The 23,736-nt window shown below is 43.1% G+C and overlaps 1 protein-coding gene across 1 annotated transcript in view; it reads left to right on the top strand.

Moving 5' to 3' along the window:
* Positions 1-7,128: 7,128 nt before the first annotated feature.
* The window catches only part of nlgn1 (neuroligin 1), a 209,201-nt gene continuing 192,593 nt past the window's right edge, over positions 7,129-23,736 (top strand). The window contains exon 1 of the mRNA XM_048253152.1: positions 7,129-7,462. The gene's annotated coding sequence lies outside the window, so the exon portion shown is untranslated. The remainder of the gene's footprint in view (positions 7,463-23,736) is intronic.

The following is a 23,736-nucleotide window of genomic DNA, read 5'->3' as shown; positions in this document are numbered from 1 at the left end:
ACTTTTCTTAACATTGTGATCCAGGTTGCTTGAAAAGTTCAAAGCTCCTAGAAGGAAAAATAAAAAGCGTTGTTTTGTCACTCTATCATTACTGTGTGGCACGGTAAAAATGGTTCCAGGAAGTGCTGGCACTCTGAATGACGTCGCTGCCGTGCGTCCACGCTGCTGTCAGCTGTGGCGTTGGTGTGTGAGCGGGGCTGCATCTGGAGGGGACGCAGTAGTGCCTGTGCTGCCGGTGAAGCTGTAGGTCACCACAGCATTCACTACAAATTCTAAAGGTCACAATGTGATAAAATCAATTTCTTTGGGACAGAGTGAGGGCTTTACACTCCAACTTTCTGAGTTTACTTTTCTCTCTCTCTCTCTCTCTCTCTCGCTCTCTCTCTCCTCCCTCTGACCCTGAGGCTGAAGAATTGTTCTTTTTCTCAGGATATTGTAGACACTGAACAGTGTGCTGCAAAAAAGATCACTCATAATACAAAATGGTGGATCATTCCATCATCTCCTCAGGCTGTTTGGACCTTACTGAACATTTCCATGTAAGTTGTGGTAACAAAATGCGGCAAGCATGGGAAAGTCCAGTCTCGGTTATGGTTTCTGTGGATTGGCACACGTTTAAACTCTGCCATGCCTGCTGTCATGCACACAAACATAGGAATTGTGGCATCAGGTTTGTGACATACAATTCCACAAGGTTTGGATATAGCAGATATTGCAGATGCTCACCTTGAAATTGTTAGTTTGTTACAGTTTGACGGGATGTTTTTACAGTAAATGCCGTTAACATCTATAGATATTTTGGAATGTCAAGAAAATGCTGTCCAAAAGTCAGAACTACAGTAACAATGTGAAGAGAGAGAGAGAGGGGGGGGCAACAACCAGGGGTGTAGTGGTAAAATAAGAGATAAATTTAAGAGGTAAACTATCAATTCTGTGATCACAGTAAGGTGGACTGCGCCATGCGGTAGCGGGTTTTTAAAAAAGGCATTCAGAACATGTTTGATTTAGGTGGAGGTTATTGTCCAATGTTTATAATACTAGTGGTATGAAATGGTTCCTAGAGTGTTGATGAGTGTACATATTGTGAAGGTAGATAATACAGTGTGATTTTTCAATGTTAAAAGTTGCAATTGGTGAATAAACCAAAGTCCTTTTAGGCAAGTCCCTCCACTCGTATTGTGACAATAATTAGCAGAGAATGGCATTGACCATTTCCGTTATCTCCAGTTGCTATGTCACTTTTTAAGTCCAGGCCTGTCAGGAGAAATCTGATTTCACCTGCTCAATGTGAGGCACTCAGCGGCAGCTCAACCTGAGGAATTAACAATTTCATTAAAGCAGTGGTTGGCAAGCTTGGGCTTGAGGATGTTTTGGTGTTGAAGATGTTGATTTGGGGGGGTGTTTGTGACAATAATTAGAATGTGATTGACCGTGACATCTCCTGTTGCTATGTCACTTTTTAAAAGTGACACTTACCAACTACATAAAGAACTGGGTTTTGGATTGATGTGATCAGATTTGCCTAGGAAACAGTTTCCTTTTCCAGACCTGATATGAACATGATTAGGCTGACCTACTCCCTTCCAGGCTGGAAACTCACTGTTTGGGCATGATCTTTTTGCTCTCTCCGAGCTGCCCCTCTTGCATAAGCTTGACACACTCTACACTGTTGTATTGATTTAAGGTATTATTTGTAGCAAGTGTGACTAATAGCTATACTTTACTCTATACATTAATAATAGTGTTAGTTTGTCATACATACAAGATGAAAAGGCATTTCTGGACAGGGACTCATCAATACAACTTGGAAAGCTGTTATTATGACCGCCGCGCAGCGGTCATATAGGTTTAGTCAGATTTTTTTATTTTATTTTTTTTTATTTTTCGCATGTCCAAATTTCACTGAAAGACCGGGGTACACGAAACTTGGTGGGCATGTAACCCCACATGGATAGCATGAAACCATCGTTTTTCGTTTTGATCTGTAGACCCCCAGCTGGACTGGACCCCCGGAGGGTAAGGCAGACACAGTTTTCTGTGAATATCTCGAGAACCGTAGGGTTTAGGAGGACCATTTTGACCCATGTCAACCCATTCCATAACCGCTCATTTCGTGTATAGCACCACCTAGTTAAACACAAAAAAGTAAAAATGAGGTGTTGTAATCGCAGGTATCTGTGACCTAACATAGTCAAAACTGCACACAATTGGAAGTGTAGGATCATTATGACACCATCTGAATGCACACCAAGTTTCGTGGAATTCCGTTCATGGGGGGCCACACAATAAATAATTTATGTTACTATACACCAACTGGGCTGTAGGTGGCCGGAGACAGTTTTCTGTGAATATCTCGAGAACCGTAGGGCCTAGGAGGTCCACCTTTTTTTTGTATGTTGGTCTTAAGGGAGCATGTCAACCCATCCCATTACCACTTATTTCATGTATAGCGCCACCTAGTTAAAAATTAAAAAGCAAAAAATTAGGTGTTTTCATCACAATATCTCTGGCTGACATGGTCAAAACTGCACAAAATTGAAAGTGTAGGATCATTATGACACTCTCCGAATGCATGCCAAGTTTTGTGAACTTTCGTTCATGGGGGGCCTTACAATAAAATAATTTATGTGTACATTTAGTGACCGTACACCAACAAGGATTCCCAGGACACTGAAAGACCAGGGTACACAAAACTTGGTGGGCATGTAACCCCACATGGATAGCATGGAACCATCGTTTTTCGTTTTGATCTGTAGCCTCCCCGCTGGACTGGACCTCCTGAAAGGAGGGTAGGGCAGACACAGTTTTCTGTGAATATCTTGAGAACTATGCCATGCCTGGATCTCCACTAGCCCATCTTTATTCTCTAGGGTTGAAGGCTGATATGCAACATTGGGAGTATGATTAAACATACTTCTTACCCTTGTACCTAGGGGCTTTCAGACAGGGGTGTAGTGGTAAAAAATAGGTGGGTAAACTATACATTTTGTGATCAGGCGGACCACGACTCGGTCATCGGCATAGCAGTGTGTATCCTGACCATATCGCTATAGGCTACCATGTGATGGTACCGAGGGCATCACTGGGTGCTCCCTCATAGGCCACACAATGACTATTCAAGTTCTACATGAATCTAAGAATAAATATGGTTGAAGTCTATAAAGTTTATTAAATCACAATAAAGAGAGAACAAAAATGTCAGGATGTAGTATGTATGTCAGAATGGCCTAATCACATAAAAAGTAAGAAATATGAAATCTTACAGTCAGACTAATATATAGCAATTTATTTAGCATGCATTAAGTATGTAGGAGTCCAGTCTGAATGCTATAGCCTAGCCTAATTACACCTAATTAATTGACCTAATACGTCTCTGTGCCAGTAGCATTTCGAAAAGGGCAAAGGGGAAGGGGGACTCCCCCTCTGTCATTTCATATGGTAGCCTGTCAGAGAAAACTTGCCCAGTTATTTCTCTAAGGACTTTACAATGTCTGGGATGTGAAGCCATGTAGCATCCTCCACAATTAGTTTGATGACTTTGTACCCAAGATTGTATTTTATTTATGAGCAAATTATGAGAAATTAAACTTTATTTCCAGCTACATCGGTTTGTCACTACAGTAGCTTTCAGTGGCTTAAATGCCAGAGAATGCATGAAATAAAAAGTATCTATCTGACTTTACATTCTGAATTTTACTTGTAACATAGGCTAATAAGAAAAAGTAGAGTTGACTTGAAACTTTGTGTCTGAAGTAACCTAATAATGTCAATGCCGCGCCTTGTTGACTCAGTGGCATGAATCTACCGCACACCAAATTAACCTAAAAAAAGTTTTGTATTGTTTCTGGGGCTCACTCACTTTGGGTTTGTAGTCCAGGCCCTTAGAAATCAGTGTATATTCATTTAAAAATCCATTATTTATCCAAACTCATTTACATGAGACGCGGTGTGATCTGTGATGCTTCCTGCTGACTGCCGCAAGACGATTGGTCACTGACACCATAATGCAGCGCAATATGGATAAACTGTGTGGCGCAGGCCAGGTTAATTGAAAAACGAAAATAAGCTTAATTTAGAATAGTTTATGAATGGTATGCTATTTAAAGGTGAATAAACACAATTTTGGAGGTGCGTAAACGCTATTCCGAATTTCCAGGAGGTGCGTAAACAGCGTTTACATGCATTTGGCCTCCACTACATCCCTGCTGACAACTGTTGTATCAAACATGTGCATCAAACACATTCTTATTATTTGTGTGTATGTGTGGTGTGGGTGTTTGTCTGAGTCTATGCATTAGTGTTTACATTGTATTGATCATTCGCCCATCTCTCTCTCTCTCTCTCTATCCAGTTTCTGCCTGTGTCTAAGTGTGCCTGTGGATCAGGTATGTTGTGTGCACATGCAACACACAGACAGCAGACAGACCAGCAGTGTCCTGGGGGGTGGGTGTGTGTGCTGTCAGGGTTATGGATGGCACTGTGGGTGGGTGTGAAGGGGGTGGTGGTGTGGGTGGGTGGGTGTGGGGGGTGTTGCTGGCGTTGGCGTCACTCCTGAGCAGTGAACAGCGCTCCATTCACAACGTTCCCAGGGGGAGTGTAATTATGGTGGAGTTAAATGACTGCACGGCCCAGATTCATGGCTGGCTCCACGGGACTGCGGTGGGCTTTCTCAGAAGTCCTCTGCCGCAGTCAGGGTCCTGAGAAGACACGTTGGGTGGGGTGGGTGGATGAGGTGTTTGTGGGACATGGGTTTGTAAGTGCATATGTGTGTGTGTGTTTGTGTGTGTATGTATGCATGTGTGCTTTGGATGGCCGTTGGCTGGTGTGTATATTCAGAAAGTGTGTGTGTTGCATGTGAATGATTGTGTGATTAAAAATCATACAGTATTGTGAAATGATCAATCTCTGTGAGAGGTGCTTTTAAATAAAGAATACATTCAGAACATGAAACACATATTTTTTCCCCCTTTTTTCTTTCAGAAGTTATATATGCAATACTAATGATAACTGTACTTTTCTACTGTATCATACAGAGAGATAGATAGAAAGAGAGAGAGATAGAGAGAGAGAGAGCAGCACACCAGCAACTCTTGCAATATCATATATATATATCAATTGATATATAAGTTTCATAATTAGATTTCTGATCCAATACAGTTACAGTTCATGATCTTGTTCTAATTCATGACTTAAACTGCAAACTGCAGTGTTCAGATCAACTGTAGAAAAAAGTTACATTTGATTTGCTTTGTTTACTTTGACAACCACAATTGTCCCAAAACACTTCACATCAACCAAGGCCTGAACCAGCTCTGAGCTAACCTTCCATGGCAGTGACATGGGGGAAAGGGTCAAATAGTCAGGTTGTGTAAAGAAGTGGAAGGTTGCAAAGGGAATGTACTGTAGTCAGTCATTATTACAATTGAGGAGGAGTTAACATGGCAGTATGCATGTTTTATTTAGCTTGGGCTCACAAGGATATAATGTGTAAATATTGAATATGTCTTAGCTTATTAATGTTGTTCTTATCAACATTGCAGACAATCAATAACATGGCAAAGCAACTTCTTTCTCATGCTTTGTTTTTCACTAGAGATTCTGTGAGTATGTGTACATTGCCCCGTCTCAGAGAGCTTAATGTGACTTAATGTAATTTAAGATGTCTCCCAGGATGCCACTGGAGTGTTCTCTTGTATTACAAGTGTTGATTTTATTTCTGTGAAACTTCAGTACCCTGATGAATGTCAACTTTCAGTTTACCATTCTGCTTGAGTTTAGTTACAATCTACTGTTTGGCTGCTTACTGGCACAACAAGGAGGACCGCCACATAGTTAATCCTTCTGGGTCGGTATCCCCAAGCTTAGCTGGCTCTTAGTTCAGCTGTAACACCCGTTTTATTTTTACTTATTTTTTTGGGGGCTAGTCCTATCTGACTAAGGATACTCCAAACTGCAAAGAGTCTCAGGCAGATATTTCAGTATGGATTTTCTTTTAGTTGTTATCCCCATTAACTTGAATATATGTTAGAACAATTCAGTGATGGCATCCAGTTATTCTAACTAAAAGTGTGAGCATAGCATTGGTAGCAGCATGATCAAACACTTTTGGAGAGTGACTAGCATTATCGCTACACCTGTGTTCCCCTGGAGAAAACCCACTCATCATCAGCGACAGTGCCATTCTCCACATAACTTAAGGCCTCCATTCATGTCTGACATCAAATCTGTTTTTCTGTACACAGAAATGGCTGATCAAATGCCTGATCATGGCTGGCCTCAGAGGAAGGCAATCTACTCTAATACACATTTTGCAAATGGCTTTGCAGCCTTTGCAAAGCTGTTTGGTTCTGTTATTTCACCATGAAAAACATCCTCCACTTATGTCAGAGCCTCTCAAGCAGTCTCTCACAAGATTGCACTGGCATGGTTGATGCATAGATTGTCATGGTTAGATGTGAAATAGCAGTGCAAATAAAGAAATGGCCATATCAATATTAAAATCAAACACCTGTGTTGTTCAATGTGAGTGCCTGTCATTTATTGCATGAATATAAAAAGAACACTGTTTATCTAGTGTACTTGTTTGCAAAGTCAAAAGCCACACTTTCTAATTATGCATAGGCAACTGTTCATGTAAATTGGTGATGGAGCTGCCATAATTAGTAAAAATCCACCTGTGTCTGGTTTTCCTCAGTAACTTGGATTATTATTTTAAAATAAGTAACACCGAGGATGAAATCAAGAGTCCTCTAAGATGCACCTCCTCCCCTCATTTCACTTTAAGTTTGGTAAGTGCATTAACCTGTCTCATCACTGCCTATTGCCTTATTAAACATCATCTGCGTCACTCTCGCGTACGTAGAGCTCTCTGCAGAATTCCTCATCAGTCTCTTGCTGGCAAAGGCGCCGGGCGCTGCGGTTGTACTTGAAACGTAGCCTACTGTATGTGCTCTTTCGCATGATAACACGGACGATGAAAATACTCTCTTCCCCCCCACCCCTCGGTTTGCCGGCGGAGACAGCCTGACTAGCGGCGTGCTCCACAACGTACGCTTGTTTCAGGACAGCTTCTTCAACCGTTGCCTGTGTTGTTTCCGGGCCTGAAAGGAGCAGTTTACGAGGGAACAGTAAGAAGTGCGCCGTTTTTTTTTTTTTAAACTTCCGAGAGGGAAGGCAATTGCGCCAGTTTGGAATGGGACATGTCGTGCTTCATTTCGCCTTAGCTGTTTATAGTTATTCATGCTACACTAGCGATTGCCGGTTCTATTCGCAAATCTTGAGACAGACCGAGTATTGAAGCAAAAATATTCGCCACTCCCTTCACCCCGTTATCTCGAGATACTTGAACGCAGCATAAACTGTCTATTTCTTCATGGAAATGCCCTGTCGTGACCAGTTGATCTAAACAAGGATATGTTGTAGTCCTGAATCTGCGGAAGGCGATTTGGAAAAAACGAGACAGGTACGTTTTTCACGCTGACGATAGTTTGCTTGTGTATGCTGTGTCATATAATCTGCTCAGCCACAGATTCCTCATGACAACTAAACCAAAATTGTCCCGAGGAGTTGGCGTTTCGAAATATCTTTGTTTTAAACTTCTACAATTGTGGGGAAACATTGAGACTTCTATTCATGGCCAAGCCAGGAGCACCAGTTGGAGCGCAACCGCGAGTGTGTTTGCATGTGTGTGTGTATGTGTGTAGGTTGCACGCTGGCGTGATTGCGCGTCGGCGTGTGTGCTTTTGTGTGAACGTGTTTGTGCGTTACCACGCTTGTCTGCTTTGGTGTTCTGTCAAACTATTCCAAATCGTAAATATGTGAATATAATGGAAACCGCATACTCTAATGATTGGTTGCATTTGGCCAAGTTTTTCGCCACTACTGTAATGATGTAAGCCTTTTTCTCCCGGAAGATTTGTAGACGAACCGCTTCTAAGGAGAGGAATTTAGACTGCGGCGCTGTCCATGGTGCTAAGTTTACTTTTAAGCATTGACGGTCTCCTGACGTCAACTGCAGGACATATTAGGTTGTTTGGACAAGGATGAGCCGAAGGCCTTCTCTAAATTCAGACCTAAAAGATGTCTGAGCTAAATTTAATCAAATTTTTTAATACTTTTTTTAGAGAGAAAGCTGTGAATTCCAGTGATCTTGATGTCCGTCCGATTTAGTTTGACATGGGTGTGGAGGCAAAACTCGTTAGGATCTTACAAATATGTGTACGACTTAAGTGTTCATGTTTTAATTCGGAAATGCTCTTAATCTTATTTAGTCGTTTATTCGTTCAGTCATGAACACCCCCCTCCACACACTTCATTCTTGTTATGTTCCTTCTGAGACTACACTTTTACTTTGTATATCTTGGACAAACATTAGCTTGTAAACAGGATATTGTGAACGGCCTTGTTAGTTACACGTTGCATGTTGCATCCAGATGGTTACATGGTTACCTTCTTACAGATGTTAACTCACACGCGGTTGAAAATGATCCTTTACGCACCATACAGAAGTGGTAGCAGATCCCCCACTTGCACTTTATTGTTCAATGACAAGAATCGCTGGCCTGTAGATGGCAGTGCGCATCAGACATTCACAGTGAAGATCGAGTAGAATTTGTCTATTTGAGCAGAGTAAAAACATATTTTAAAAAACATCAGACCGTAAAATATCTCAACGTCAAAGTAAACAACTTAAGGAAATTCACAGAATTCTTTACATCTGCTGAAATTGCATCAGAACCATCTTTAAACTCAGCTGGAATTTTATCAAACGACAACAGGCTTCTCTTCAACTCAGTGTGGGCTTTACTCTGGACAGTTTATGTGAAAAAAACAACAACTGCACACTCAGAAGTCCAAACATGTCTTCAAGCAGGAATTTGGAGAGTTTCCCAGATCTGCTTTGTGTCTGACGTGTGGAGGTCATGGTTTGATGACTGTAGCTCTGATCCCCCTCTCACCCCCACACACTCCCAGGAGCTTATCAAGATGAAAGCCTGCATGTACTACAGCTTCTTGGCCATTCACTGCTAATAAAGTGTGTGTGAGTGTGTTCATATCTGTGTGTGTGTGTGATTGCCCTCTTGTGTGTGTGTTTTACATATTCAAACATGGCTGTGCTACCATGTGGCCCAGTATATAAGTATTCCAATGCAAACAGCTGTGCAGCCAGTTATCAGATCATGCTTACTGGACGTTGCCATATCTCAATCGTGTGGTGCAGTAAGAATCAGACATTTTTCCCTGGATAAAGCATAAAACATTCATGCACACTGGATGACAAAGTCAGCATATGGATTATCAAAGATTGAAATAGGACAATGCAACAGTTGTATAACAATTTTACCACACGGGTGTGTGCAATGCTCCTGCCATACTTATGCAGAGTGACAAGGAAGGGTATGCTCTTGCTGATGAGAAAGCCAGTGTCTAACCAGTAACCGTGACTACAGTCAGTACCTCACTACCACAGACTCTAGTCCACTGGCCATAATGCTGCTTTGTTTGCAGCAGCATCTTCCACTGGTGGTGCCAAGTCTGATTTGGTGCTCTTAGGTGACAGTGGCCCCCCAAGCAGTAATGAAACACCCAATGATGCTGTCAGCGGTGACAGCAAAACAGCTCTCTCTCCCAGCTAAAATCTTTAACTTCTGCCTTGTGGCTAAACACGTCAGATGATATATGAGGCTCCATCTTTATTCACATGAAAGGACATTTTTTTTTTTTAAATATGCCATTTTCCGTGTAAAAGAAGGTGTGGTGCTTTAGAGGCTAAGTGGAGCTGGGCTAGCATGTGACAGTAGCCAGAAAGGTTGTGGGTTCAATGCCTGGGTGCCACTGTGCTCTTGAGATACTTAACCCTAAATTGCTCTGTGGCGACTGACCCTGTAATAATTGACGTCTGTGAGTTCATTTCGATAAAAGCGTACGCTGAATGAATAAATAATGATAATAATAGGGAAAGTCAATACATATGCATACATCCACAATATCCACTACTGTACATAACCTGTGAGTAGCTGATATAGAAATTGCAGGGATCTCTGGGTGTAGCAGAACAATGTTGTCATTCTTGATATGAGATTAATTTATTGCAAAGATCAGAGTATTTAGAAACCTGTCATTAGGGTTTCATCCAATCTTATTTCTGTCTACTCTTATATATATCATTTTTATTAATATTTTCTCCTCAACAGCATATGGTCATTTAGGATGTGGACATATGCCATTTCATCCAGCTTGGACTATCAGACATTATGACCACTGCAAACCCCTACAAACATTTTATTTTTGGTGCAGGCTGCATGTGCATCATGAAAAAGACTTGGAGAGATAGGATATGAGGGAACGATGGGGAGATCAGAGGAGACCCAGAGAAAGGAAGGGATAGTGAGAACACGAGGGAGAAAGACAGACAGAGACTGAGAAAGAGGGAGAAGGAAGATCAGAGTCTGGTATTGTACAGAAGACGTAAACCCGAATGCCACATTATTTTTTCATTAATTTAAGAACCAGCTGGCCTCCGCTGACTGTGACTCATTATGGTTTGTTATAGTCCCCGTTTAGCCGTGTGGGAAGTGCGGCCGCAGCACTCATCAGGAATTATTTGTCCTAATGGGAAACGTTTTACATGTGATGTTGGGCGGCTGCTAGTTTACACCCCGGCAACGCTTCCTGGTCGTTTGTATGCGTTAGGGACTTGCCTAAGCTAAGAGGCTAGGAATTAGCCTATTTCTATTCTGAAGGGTCACTGCCTTTTCAGTCCTGCTAAACAATAATCATGTTCTCGGTCTCACAACACAGTATGTTAATTAAAACACAGCTGCTTGTTGCTCAATACTTTTACACATGCTTGATTAATAAAGTGCCTTTCTATCTTGTAGCCTATCTCTCAAGCTCAGAGTCGCCAAGCCATTAAGCAGACAGTACTCTTAACAAGAGAGGAGGGGGGTGGCAGTAATGTAACATGTTAAGGCCTTTGAAACATAGGATCACTGATGGATTTTTTGTCACTCTCCATCTCTTGCATTTTATTTTCCTCCTCCATCTTCTGGACTGTGGCGTAGCTGTGAGCTTTTTTTGTGAGCACAAGCTGGGGATGCTTCGCTGCCCACTCAGGGTGTCTCATGAACACGCAGTGAATTAATCAGCTTGGGTTCTCACTCGACCTGTCTCCGCAGCATTGAGTCGTGCCTAACCACCAACACACACACACACACATACACACACATACATACATACATACATACATACATACATACACGCACACCGGCTTCATCCATTGCAGCACACCTCTTATGTGCTAATAGGAAGCCGTTAGGTAACCACCTGAAGTCTGCACACGTCTACGCACATACCTTTAGAATATATGTCATCTCTCTCATAGACACACACATTCACCACACATGCAAATGACTTTATCTAGTTACTGAAAAGGCAATGAATGTCTCACTGAAATTACTGATGCACTTAAGCACTCGGCGCAGTGCTGCAGATAATTGGTTCAATCTGCAGTGAAAGTTTTTCCTCCTCTTTGAAAAGTTTTGCCCAGTCTGGCTTGTCTGGCTTTTCTCTTTTTGCACCGTCACATGATGGCAGCCCACCCGTTCCTCGGTGCTCTAGAGAAAACGGCGTGCTGGAGAAGACGGTGTGCCGCTGCACTGCCGGTGGTGGTCTGAGGGCCTCTGGTTGGTGTTAAGGGAACCTGAACCAGACCCCATGAATTGCATTTCCCTTCCCCCACCCCAAGGACACTGAATTTACAGTGCTGGATGCTGGAATTGGTGGCTCATCTCATTACGCTCTGTGGATGGGTGTGAGGGTAAAGGGCCACTTTTACTGACCCCATGGGTCATTGCCAGTACACACACAAGGGCCCCTCCCCTCTACCAAAGTCCCCCCACATGACACATGTGTGCATTGCAATTAGCTGCATGATCAGGGCTGATGCACAGGCCTCCTCTTTCATGAACACAAGCGCAGACTAACATCATGCAATATAATTTGGTTCACATTTGGTCTCAGCCTCATATACATATATATATATATATATATATATATATATATATATATATATATATATATATATATATATATATATATATATATATATATATGGGTAAAGGGAACCATATTTGGATGTGCTCATGGATGGAAACCCCAGACTGGTTTAATGGAAGGTGTCTCATTTTTCTACTTTGTGATGATGGCTGTTAAAGTTACTACATTATTTTTGTAAGCCCGGATTGCCTTGTTATTGCTGAATAAATAGACAGCTTACATGCCTTGAGACTTAATCATTATTGATCTAGACAAGCAAGGTTGACATCTTTGTATTAATATCATAATGACAGTTGGCCTTGCAGACAATTTTCACTCCTTCCTAGTTTACAATATGTGCAATCTGGAACCCTTATCTAGCATCAACACATCCATCCATCATAATGTACGCAGGGCTCTTTAAGAAAGTTGGTGCAATTTTCCTCTGCAGAATGACCTTCCGTGCTGCCTGCCTGACTGATTAAAAAGAGAGAGATAGAGAGAGGAAGAAGCAGGAGGAATAAAGCTCAATCCCTTTGATGTCATTTTAAAGTTGACCAGAAATTATTCGCAACAAAGCATGCTTAGGAAGAATGAACCTCAAGGCAAAAGTTTACTTACTCCAGTTAATTGCATTCCTCATATTTAAAAGACAGCACGATTTACTTGGAATTTTCTGCTGTGGCTTCAGAATATGCAGCATTGTCGTCGTGCTCAACACACATTCTGGAGCTGAATCCTAGCCACTGGCTAATGGCAGATAGCTGGAGCAAAATGGCAGTTGTTTTATATTGATCCCCCGACGTAAATCCTGCCGTAGTGCACCAAGATGGGAGTTAATTATGAGCTGAGTGTGATGTGCATTGACAATCCCCTTCTTTTTTTCACCTGAGCACTCTCCAGGCGAACAAAACAACTCGAACCAATGCAGGCTCAGCTGAGGACCCCAGTGGAAAACACTTTGGCTTCAAGGCCAGCTTCCAGACCACACGGCACAGCGAGGTGATTCCACCTGAGCTCAGCTAATTGGTTAAAGGCTGTGAAAAAAAAAAAGGACAGGGAGGGCAGAGGGCAGCTCAAGCCACACCACAGTGAACTGGCCTCAACCCCATGGGCTGGACAGGGGCCACATTCATCTGATATTGAAATGCTCCTGGTCAAAGTTCACCCGCCTTGTTTCGCCGTTATTCAATTAATTTCACTACCCAGAGCTTATGGAGGGGTGTTTGTAAAGATGTGTGCATTTGATGTATGGTGGATGGCTATGTTTACCTTCAAGCACCTATTTTGTGTTTGATTTGTTTATGATTACTTGCCGTTCTGGTTGTTTGCATGCTTGGCTTTTATTTCGACAGGCTTGCCAGTAGGTGTATGTATTAGCATTAAATAAATGAAATGTAGATATATGCAGATCGATTCTGCTACTCTTGCTTGAAGCGAGGCTTTCCCTCACCCTCGTGCCATGCTACCACCTCACCATGGGCACAGGTGTATGAAAGTTTTAAGGTCAGAGGCCTGGACATTTTATCATCTCCAAAACCTGTGGAAAAGTCTTAAAATATTCCTAATATGTTTACTTTCATACACCTATCCCATATTTTATTATTTTATGACTACTTGGCCTTGTGTTGAAAGTATTAGATTGTGTGCTTGGCTCATGTTTTGTCTAGCTTGTCAGTAGGCGCAGCATTGACTAGATGCCATGTAAGTGTGGCTGTACATATCCATTTGTGGTCCTGTAAAGATGCCATGTAAGTGTGGCTGTACATATCCATTTGTGGTCCTGTAAAGATGCCATGTAAGTGTGGCTGTACATATCCATTTGTGGTCCTGTAAAGTTTGGCACTTGGGGTGCTATCAAGTGTTATCTCCAGCTCCTGATTTATGATGTGGGCTGAGCTGTTGACATTGATGCCACGCTGCGGTCGGGAAAGAGGCTGTGATTTCTTTGTAGAGGGCATCCAGGGACTGAAACACCAGCCTGTCCCTGGCCACACAGTGCACCCATGTGTGTGTGTGTGTGTGTGTGTGTGTGTGTGTTTATTTGTGTTTGAGTGTGTATATTTAATTATGTGTGTGTGTGTGTATGCGTCTATTTGTGTGTGTGTGTGTGTTTGTGCGCGCGTGCATGACTGCGGATCCGACATGTTTGAGTGTGTGTCGAGGCGTGCACACACGTGTGCCGTTCGTTGGACTGTGACTGTGGGCAGCGAGACAATGAGAAACGTGACCTCCCCGCCTTGAACTCTCCGCTGTACATCAAACATGGACCGCTCCTAAAAGCCCTCGTGTTGCCTACTACGCTAGATTAAACACATGGCCAGAGGAATAATATGCTAGTGGGTGCACTTGTCTACAGGCTGTAGATCTTTCCACAGGGCCACTGCCAAGGTTAGCCATTGTGACATGTCACACCTCCCCTTGGCCAGCACAGAGGACATCCCAGGGGGGCTGGCCTGTCCTCGGTCCCGTCAGCAATCTACTGTAAGCTGCTTTTTTAAGGTGCTTTTGTTTGGGGTATAATTACAGTCAGTGTTTGTCCATAACGCACACCGCATCCAGGAGGTTAGGAAAACAAAAAGCTCAGATTTCAAGCTCCGGGCAAAATCTAATGCTTACATTTTACCGCAGGAGCGATGATTAACTACCATTCCCCTCGGTGTGAACAGGCACAATATTGCACCTCGCTTGCCGTGGGTAGGCTCCACTTCACCAGCATAGCGACGAGGAGCTTTAATTCTGATCCCGGACCTGCGCAGCATAGGTAATGAAGTAATGTGTAATGCGTTTTATCCAGTTATCCATTAGTGCATTCACATTGACCATTAATATGCTTACCGCGGGAGCTTTTGGCTTATAAGCCAAGTAAAAGAATGAATGAAGAGATGGGAATGTAATTATTCTAATTGTTTACTCCCCTCGCTTAGTCTCTCCTAAGCAGAACGGCAAGACTTTTGCACATTAATCTGTGTTCCCACTGCTGCAGTCGAAAGCACGCTGCATTCCTCTAACAGCTCCCCCCCAAGTTCAAGACTTTTCGCTAACTTGAGAGAGGGCTTTTGGAGGTGGGTGTTTTCGGGCTCTGTTGTGTGGGCCTGCTGGACTGGACGAGATTTGCGTTTAGTTTCGGTCTCGCTGGGAGGAAGTGCAGGGTTGACATCAGTGCTTTGTGTTTAGCACGAAGGCTTTTGTCTTTTATGGATTAGCGAGTTCTCCAAGTGTGTATAATCCAGGATATGCAGATCGATTCTGTAATTCCTGCTGGCGGCCTAGCGCCATGGGCACAGTTTATGAAAGTTCAGAGGTCAGAGCCCCTTTTGTATCTTTAAAGACCCTCAAAAATATAAAACCCCTCAAATATCTCGACACACTTCTTATGGGTCAAAAAGTAGGCCGAAGGACTGATAGGTATGACGATCCCGCACTCTCTGGATTTCTAGGTCAGTGGTGGTGAGAGCAGATACGCATCCGTAACAGCAAGGACAGGCTTGAGAGCTGGGAAGAGGGGTCAAGTGTTATCACCACTGAGAGAACAGAACCGCAGCCCTTGGGTGGTGCAGGGTGCCTTTGAACTCCCATGACCTGCAAATTAGCACCCAAAGGTTTATCTGATCTGTTGTTGTGAGATGGTTCTGGGGGACAATTTTGCAGTTATCTGGGGTTAAATGTGGAGATTAGTCGTTTAATTAGATTTGATGGAACCACATTTATTTCTCTTTCCTTTTTTTTTTTCCTTAATTCTTTTCGTGCAGGGCGATATGTAGCAAAAAAGGTGTTTGGAACATTTCATATAGATTTTTGCAAATTATGTTTTTTCACTTCTTCAGACCCTATAGTTTGCAAAATTGCCTGTTACCAATTTTTTCCCGGACTGCACAGGTCCAAAATCCAACATGATGGATATATCACCAAAAATTTGCAAATAATCGCCTTTTTAAACATTTTAAATGGATATATGTTAGGTATTATCATTATATACATACATTTACTAATAAAATTGAATGGCTTAGGTAATAAATATGACCATGGGTGACATGAGATGTCATGATTATCAACCAGTGATGAGTGTAACCACCATTATGCTATTTATTGGCATACCCGGAAAAACACATTGACTGATTAAAAGTTTCCTTCACATAACATAATAATCATTTGAATTAAAGTAATGTTCTGCACTCACCACAATAGATTAGATTAGATTAGATTCAACTTCATTGAAATGTGGTTTGCGTCTAACCAGAAGTGCAAAAAAGGAGAAAAGTGCAATTTGATAAACAAAGTATAGACAGGTGGTGCATAGACAGGTCAAGAAATTTAATGCAGTGTAGACAGTAGTATACAGTTCATTTATATAAGGTAGAGAGGTTTAGAGTAATATAAATATGTGCAGTGTATATTAGCAGTTACCTTATAAGAGCAGAATAAATATGGCTATGTAATGTGAACAATGTATAAACAACAAACATTGGGGGGGGGTGTCTGCCTCCTTGTTGTCCCTGTCAAGGTTGCTATGGTCGTGGACACCTCAACAGGCACAGGCAAGGAGGCATTGGGCGGGGGTGGGGGGGGCTTTGTAGGTTGGTTGTCACCGGGATGCAGAGCTAGAGTTCAGCTGCAGGAAAGCTTCCTCTGAACCTGCTGTGCGCCTTATGCAAGCATCACTTGCCCTGGATGGCCTCAATGGAGGGGAGTGAGGAACCGGTGATGCATTGGGCAGTTTTCACCACCCTCTGCAATGCTTTTCGGTCGTGGGCAGAGCAGTTGCCATACCAAACTGTGACACAGTTGGTAAGGATACGCTTGATGGTGCAGGGGTAGAAGTTCACCAGGATCTGAGGAGGCGGTGGACCTTCTTTAGCCTCCTCAGATAGAAGAGACGCTGGTAAGCCTTCTTGATCAGGGTAGAGGTGTTGAGGGTCCAAGAGAGGTCCTCAGAGATGTGGACACCCAGAAATCTGAAGCTGGTGATACACTCCACTTCAGTCCCATTGATGAGAATGGGGGTGTGTGCTAGCTTAATAATAGCTCAATAATTATGTTAACAGGACTTGCAGGAAATTGTGGGAACATATGAATTTGTTGATTAAATGCAAGCCTAATGCTGCCCACTACAGCTTAGTCTGCCTTCATCCATGAATTGTGACTTGTTTCAGAAACAGCATCATCTGAGATCTGAGAACAATCTACAGAGAGTAGCTCAGTGCAATTAACACAGACATTGGATAGCATCTTAATAGATGGCATGGCTGTTGTGCAGGAGATGGTTGTCAGGAAAAGTGACAAACTGTTGCTAAGATCTGGCAGAATGCTTCTTTGAAAATGTTGAAAGTCAGGCACGAGGCTACAATGACATATAGGCTACTTATTATTTAACAACTATACCATCACAAACTCCATGAAAGACAGGACAAAACAGGTCCATACAATAGGAAAAGCACATGATAAGGGATACAAAATACAAGACTACACCAAAGACTTTAAAGCTTTCCTGGGATTGAAGGAAACCAAAACCAACCTCGTCCTCTACCTTGCTCATAAAGCTGTTGAACTATGTAAACTGCCAGTCACAGTTCACACACACAAAGGTGGCAGTAGCAGTAAGTAATTTTGGCAAAACCCCACATATCTACACATGTCACACAGCTGTCTTGGAGCTTGCCCTTCGCAGGGTACCAGACATCAACAAAGACAGTCTCATTATCATGGCCGCTGGAGAACGTTGACAAAAGATACATTTTTGGAACTAGAGAAATCTAATCCCTATGATTGCCCTACCATCGCCTATTGCTGTCCGCATGCTCAGATTCCTGCCCGCGCAGCCTAGAGACCCACTACTTGCCCGATGACAACTCCTAATCCCTATGGACAATTCATCCCCTACACTGGACTATTTGAATTTAACACTAAATAGGATTCATGCATTATCATACTGGTTATGTAACCATCTAACCACTTTGTAACATATACCTCAGGTGGCTCTAAATACCATGTTCTATTCTCTTTATATAGACCTTACTGTCCTGTAACTGACCCCAGGCAGATGGGTCAGGCCCTTGAGTCGTGGATCTGCTTGAGGTTTCATCCTATATGTTTCTCCAATTCTTGTTTTTTTTTCCTCGCCCCTGTTACTCATGGGCTCTGTCTGAATATTTAACACTCTGTAAAGCGCCATGAGACATGGGTTACGTTTTGACGCTCTATAAGTGAAATTAAGTTGAAATTGAAATTCTGAGAGCACACAGGCAAGCAAATGTTTGGCCACAAGATACAGTGCCTGCTCCAAAGATTCTTGACTCACTATCACTGGGATGGAGGCAAATTGTTGATAGGCAATGGGCTCCTGTTCTGTCAAAACTTCCACCAGCACCAGAGGCTGTTGTGGAGCTTGTGAAGTGCTGTTGTCTTGCCAGCCAATGCAGTATAGGTGTTCTTGCAAGAGTAACAACTTACCATTCACACAACTTTGCAGGTGTGAAGGCTCTGAGGAGATGTGCACCAATATTAAAAAGACAGTGACAGTGGTGTGGATAAATACTTGAGTGACAATGACAATGTTTTGTTGAACTCTTCAATTATGAAACAATAATGAAACATTTTTTCTCCAAATTTCTTGGCAAATGATGCAATACATCTTTTGTAAATAGTCTGTATCTCACCTTATTATGTGTATATTTATCAAAAAATCTGACCACTTTAAGCCTTTATATTATTTTTCTGCATATATTGTCCGCCATCTTGAATTTTGGCACTGAAAATTAAGAAAACAATTGGAAACAGGTTGTTTTGTGTGAATGAACCGTTCCTAAAATTACACGATTCCCCATACTATTTCTTCCGTGCTACAAAAATCCTGTACTGAAATTTTGACTTTTCATCCTTAATTATATTATCTTGTTTGAAATTGTTTTTTGCATGCATGCATGAGTCTGTGTATGCGTGTGTGTATCTATCTGCTGTGTACCGGTACTTAGAGTGCATCTGGTGTGGACCGACCAAAACTGGCCATTAATATGCAATTCTGCACTCTGCACCCAACACGCAGCCCCTAAACCTCTTTGTACCAACTTAATTAGGGGGTTGAAATCAATGCTGCATCACATTAAATAAAAACACAAAGGGTGGAGGCAGACTGTGTGATACAGTTAATTACAGGCTTCTGTGTGGTAAAATAACTGCTTTATGCTCCCAGCTCTCTCTGTTACCCCCGTAACCACACCAACCCAACGCCCTCACACTTCGATCCCAAAAAATCCAACTGTCCTGATTTGCTGTGCTTTTATGTTGAGAAATTACTACTTTCTTCTTGGGCCAAGCAACAAAATGGCCTTCTCTGATTATAGGAGGCAGGCACTGGATTGCAGTTTGATGGCGAGGAACTAACGTTTATGACCAGTTATCACCAGTGCTGTGCTTGTGTTATTTGTTCATTTTAATTTTGCTGCCCTACGTGTGGTTAAAGTGTCACAGAGGGGCAGGTTATTTAGGAGTGTGAAGCATATAGATTGTAAATGGTGATGAATCATAAAGCAGAGATACATTTTAGCTCTACCATACATTTTCCCTCCATGCACAGCACATCAGAGCCAAATTCCCATTGACGTTTAAGAGAATTTGTTCCACTATGTTTTTATGAAGATTGCTGACGGGAACAGTTCAAACAGACAGCAAAGGGGGGAAAAACACAAAAAGAGACAAATGAATCTAAGTGGCCATCCGCGAGTGGCTGTGCTTTCAGAGCATTTGCATGCAGAGGCCATCGCTGCCATCTTGCATCTGGTTATATCATACAGAGTGCTCTCTTGTCACAGAGAGGCCTGATAGTTTACTTGTCCTTACAAAAATGACCCTGGACTCAGGCCAAGTGCACTGAGAACGCAAGGCCTAGCCGCGACTCGTCCCCTCTCTCCGAATGGGAACACTGTCAGAATGTGCTGACAAGGTCTTGCAGGCAATGAGCCCTGGTGACTATTGGATAATGGGAATGCTCCGAGCCTCAGCCCAACAGGTAGCTCCCTCACAGGCTAGCTGACAACGCGGTGACCCGTCTGACCCCAGCAGGTTGAGTGCGTTGAACCAGAACATTTTGCAATGGATATCCCAATGATCGTCATGGGCATGTGCATGTGTGTGTGTGTGTGTGTGTGTGTGTGTGTGAGAGAGAGAGAGAGTGTGTGTGTGTGAGAGTGAGTGTATGTGAGAGAGAAAGAGAGTCTGTGTGTGTGTGTGCGTTGTGCATGCTTGTGCATGCATGCATGTGTTTGTGTGGTGCGGTGCGTGTGTGGCACGCTTAGGCAGATCGGACTGTGGATTAATATACAATCATTGTACGCCCTGCAGGGACACGGGAGGTTCATTTTGAGTCCCACTAATTTTCAGCAAATGCATGGGAAATTGAATTGGCAATTTTCCAGCAACAATAGCAGCAGCAACAGCAGCAGCAGCAACAGCGGTAGCGTCTGCAATAGAGAGGGCAGAAGCCCAAGCTCTAATTCAGATGTAGAGTTGTGGGGGGAATAGAGACATAAGAGAGTGCCCCCCCCCCCCTCCCCATACACACACACTCTCTCTCACACACCTCTCCCCCAGGCCCATCTCACCACAGTCTCGGACACGCCGTTATGATTATTGCCTGACCCTGCGCTCAGACTCCAGCCTCAGTCGCTCCGCCGAACATTTGAACTCTGCTCCGGGAGGCGTACGGGAGACAGGGAGGGAGAGAGAGAAAGAAAGATAGAAAGAAAAGGAGAGAAAGAGGAGAGAAGAGGGGAGAGGCTCTGTGGGAAGATGTACGTGGACTTTCTAAGCGCTGCCCTGCTCTCATTGCCTGATTAATGGACGCCCCCACTGGGCTCTCCAAGGACTTGTCTGAGCCAGACCTCCCTCTTTGATGACTCCGCATGGTGCAGGCTAGAGACTCTGAGGACTTTTAATGTGCATGTGCGTGTGTGTGCTTGTGCATGTGTGTGTGTGTGTGTGTGTGCTTGTGCATGTGTGTGTGTATGTGTATGTGTATGTGTGCTTGTGCATGTGTGTATGTGTATATGTTTCCATGTTTCTGTGTAGTTTGGGAAAGGGGGGGGGCATTCTGCTCTGCAGGGGGGCAGAATACATAACATGTGTATATAGATTGATTTTGTGTCTTCCAAGGTTTCCATGTATGTATGTAAATCTGACTGTATGTCTTGGTGTTTCTGTGTATGTGTGTATCTTGTGTGTGGGCCTATGTAAAGTGTGAACATACACTTGAGTGTGTATGTGTGTGTGTTTATGTGTGTGTATATGTGTGTGGGTGGCTGTGTGAGTTTGCATTTATATGTGCATCGTGCATGCTGGAGTAGACACAGCACATGCCCTACGAGCAGCTTGGTTCAGGACCAACACAAGCATACACACATCACTGACACATTGTTCAGTGAGGGGAAACTCGCAAGGCGCCGTGGACCACTTCTCAGGCAGCCCCCTCCAACACTGCTCATAGAAAAGCCTCCACGTCTCAAACGGCATGCCTGCACTATTGATTTGTTCTCTGTATCTCCGTGATGCATCCAGTTGGTGTAGCAGATCTTTTCCGAAAATCGGCCAAACAAGAGATGTGTTAGGGGGAAGGGTGGGATGGGGTAGGCGTCGGGGATAGAAAGGAGCTAGTTGCAGGGGTGGTTTAGGCTAGACCTCCTGGATTGTTCTTAGCATGGAAAAAACAATGATATAAACAGACAGGAAAGCAAAGGGAAAAAAACCACCAGCAAGTGAGTTTCCTTTTGGGTCAAAGTGGCCACAGACAAACAGAACAAATCAATAGAATATATGCATGAAGGCGAGGCAAAGGAACACACAAACTTCTTTAAAAAAAATAACAAAAATAACAAAAAGTCAGACACAGAGCTGTGTGCGCTTTCTAACAAAGGCATGACTTCTCTCGGAGTCTGTGTTGAAAGAGAGGACGAGAGATCGTTTGGAGGCCGTCGTCTGCATCAGGAATGGCCTCTCTGGGCCTGTGCCCAGTGCTCTCCTGCCTCCGTCTTGTCTCTCGTGTGTACTCTCATGATGAGGTGCTGCTCCATAAATCAGAGTGGGACTGCTGGAGAACCGCAAGCCCCCCCCTTCCCCCTTTCCTACATATGCATGCCTGCTCTGATTTACTTGAGGTTAAGTGGCCATATCTTTTTACTCACAAACTTTGCTAAATCACCAGATTGACCTCTGTGGAGGAGAGGACATGCCAAGTGCATTTCATGCATCTTATGTTGCCTATGTTTATCACTAGCTGCTAATATCCAACCTCCTTATCTCAGAGGTAGAGCACAGTCGTACAGTACATGAATTCGAACCCACTGCCTTTTTTATCAACAATCTTAATTTTCAGTATAGCTCAGTATAGAAACACAGTACAATAATAAAACAATACCTGGTCTGTGACATCTCCTTCTGTGTCATTGGTCGCTTGAGCAGAAACTAGAACAACACTAGAACACTCGCTCACAAGGGGCCCTATTATAGCTAAGTCTAAAGCGCATGGTCACTGGCGAATAGTTTAAACAAATTTCGGGGTTTGTCTAATCCATATTGGGTGCGGTTTAGTTATGAAACGTCCGGCACACGGCGCAAGAAGGTGGGCCTTATGTTTCATAATCAGTCATGGGTGTGTTTTGGGCGTAACATCATTAAAACCAATGAGAATTACATTTGTAATTTCCTTCAACTGCACGGAGCGCAACTTCAAATTGTGCATCGGTATTTTGACAGTCAGTGGCGCATTTGAAGGAATCTGCTTGCATGCGAGACTGTATGGAACAGTTATTCCACTAAACCATGCTGTACTAAAACCTAGCATAGTATAGCCTTCACACATTTGCACTTGTCTATTATTTGAACTCAGTTAGTTACTTTCACTATTGACTGACAATGGGTTGCCATCGAAAACATAGGCTGGAAAAAGCAACACTTACCCTAATAATCTTTAAATGACTGAATAAAACAATGTTTATCCTGCAGAGGAGTTGCTTATATCTTGTGACAGTGCATCTTCAGCTGTGCTCTCGCCTAATCACTTTTAACCGTCATTACCAATTTGCAAATGATGGTGAATAACTACTCATTGTGAGATGTATTTTGTAATATCTTTATTCTAATTATGTTTCCCATTGTAGCCCAATCATATTGTATATGTATATAGCCCATCGTAATTTGTAATGTTTTGCATGGACGTGCGCTGGTGCGCATTCATGGATGATAGAAGAATGGTGCCTTGTGGAAATAACATATAAACAACTCGCCATGGACTTCTGACCAGGTTTCTCTTGGTCAGTGGCGCAATGCGTTTTAGGTTGTGTACGATAGCGTTTTTAGACAACTCGCCAGATCTCCTCCTTAGGTTGTTAATTGCCACACCCCCTGGCACGTTGTTTAATATAAGAGGCATGTGAAATACAAATTTAACTTTGCGCCAGGAAAATAACTAGCTTTCCACCACACGCCAGGTTGCAAAATAGGGCCCAAGGTCTCATACATACAGTACATGTATACACACATACACACACTCACTCAGGCATACAAAGTGATTCCACCTCGTAACATGCCGGAGCACTTTAGCAGCAGTTCCCACAGGTCTACCATGTGCACTTACGCAAGGAAGCACCACCTTCATTGTTACTGTTCCCCACACAGTCTGAATGGCACACAGGATAGGAGGTGAGGTGTAAG

The sequence above is a fragment of the Alosa alosa genome, chromosome 9 (genome assembly GCF_017589495.1).
Source record: "Alosa alosa isolate M-15738 ecotype Scorff River chromosome 9, AALO_Geno_1.1, whole genome shotgun sequence".
Classification (NCBI taxonomy): Eukaryota; Metazoa; Chordata; class Actinopteri; order Clupeiformes; family Clupeidae; genus Alosa; species Alosa alosa.
The sequence above is the reverse complement of the archived record's forward strand: the minus strand, read 5'-3'. Positions and strand labels throughout refer to the sequence as shown.